This window comes from Orycteropus afer, unplaced genomic scaffold (genome assembly GCF_000298275.1).
Source record: "Orycteropus afer afer isolate SDZICR_OR568_19922 unplaced genomic scaffold, OryAfe1.0 scaffold00165, whole genome shotgun sequence".
NCBI classification, from domain to species: domain Eukaryota; kingdom Metazoa; phylum Chordata; class Mammalia; order Tubulidentata; family Orycteropodidae; genus Orycteropus; species Orycteropus afer.
In genome coordinates, this window is record NW_006921752.1 from 1,704,088 (window position 1) to 1,705,832 (window position 1,745).

The following is a 1,745-nucleotide window of genomic DNA, read 5'->3' on the forward strand; positions in this document are numbered from 1 at the left end:
AGGCCACACCCCTGGGGAAACTCCCCCTAGACTGACCGGCCGCTTAGGACGCAGTCATGTGATCCATCATGGGAACTACCACTCACAACTGGAGTCCAGCCAAGTTGACACATCTTCAACTATCACAGGTGCTAAAGAACAGACAGTACACAAAGCAGGCAGACATCTTCCCCCGGAGAGCTTACATTTGAGCTTGGGGAGGCAGGGGATAGGTGTGAAGGAAGGAGACAGGTAATGAAAGAAATACTGTAATCTAAGTGCTTTACGTGCTGTAGGAAAATACAAAGCAGGGTAAAGAGGATGGGCAGTGAATGCGGTCAGGGTGGGGGTAACCCATTGCCATTGAGTCACTTCCAACTCATAGCAACCCCCATTGGGTTTCCAAGGCAGTAAATCTTTGTGGAAGTAGATTGCACCAGCTTCCTTCCTCACAGTGGCTGGTGGGTTTGAACTGCCAACCTTCTGGTTAGCAGTCAAATGCCTTAGGCACTACGCCACCACAGCTTCTTAGGGTAGGGGTAGAGGGTTGGAATTTTAAATAAAGTACTCAGGTAGGCCTTACTGAAAGGTGGCCTTTGATCAGTCCTGAGGAGCCTTTCAGCTGTCTGCATTTTGAGCAGAAAGACCAGCTAGTGTGAAGAGCTGAGGAGAGAGCAGACCTGGTGTCCCCAGGAACAGCATGGCATCCCGTGTGGCTGTACATGGTGAAGTATGTGGGGGTGATACTCGTATTGTCTAAGGATTTATGTTTCAGAGATCTTGCTTTAGTTGGGTTTAGTGTACTTATGACCTTCCAGTATTCTATCACCTTTCCATTATTGGTCATGCTGCATTACCTTTAGACATTGCTAATGCTAACTTCAGTTTGCTAGTACTTTATCTGGAATTTTTTGCATCATATTTATGAAATTGGCCTGCAGTCTTTCTCGTACTTTTCTTGCCCTGGTATCTATTTTTTCTTTAGTGGTAATAAGACTATGTAAGATTCTTTATGGTCTCTTTTATTTTCTTGCATCAGTTTTGCAGAGAGAAAAAAATTGAAGCATTTGCCCATTATAGATTTATTATCCTAAAGTAGCTCAAGCAATTTCCTTTCTTTGTACTTATGTTTGCTTCCCTAATATTTTTTTTCTTTTCACCACTTTGCCAGAAGTTTGTCTGTTAGTTTTTCCAAGAACCAACTTTTGGCTTTGTTAATCCTGTCCTTTGCTTTTATATTTTTCTGCTTTTTGGGTTTATTCTGTCATTTTTCTTACTTCATAAATCAGGTATTTATGTTACTAATGTTCAGTGCTTTGGGTTATTTTTTTGTTGCTTTTGTTTTTGTTATTTTTCCTATTCTGACATAAGCATCTAAGACTCTAAATCTTTGAATTATCTCTTTTGTGGCATCTCACAGTTGTTTATGTATTAAACATACACATGCATATATACACATTTTGTTTTCCAGTGCTAACACTTTACAATTTTTATACTGATATCTTTGACAGATGAATTAATTAGAAATGTTTTTAAATGTACAGACGTGAGGGTTTTGTAAATATATTCCTTTAAAAATACATCCATTGTTAATATCACCATTAATAAGATAATTTTGAATTATGTTCACTCTGATATGATGCACTGAAGAGGTTCAAGCCGGATTCAGAAGAGGACGTGGAACAAGGGATATCATAGCTGTTGTCAGATGGATCTTGGCTCAAGGCAGGGAATACCAGAAAGATGTTTACTTGTGTTTTATTGAC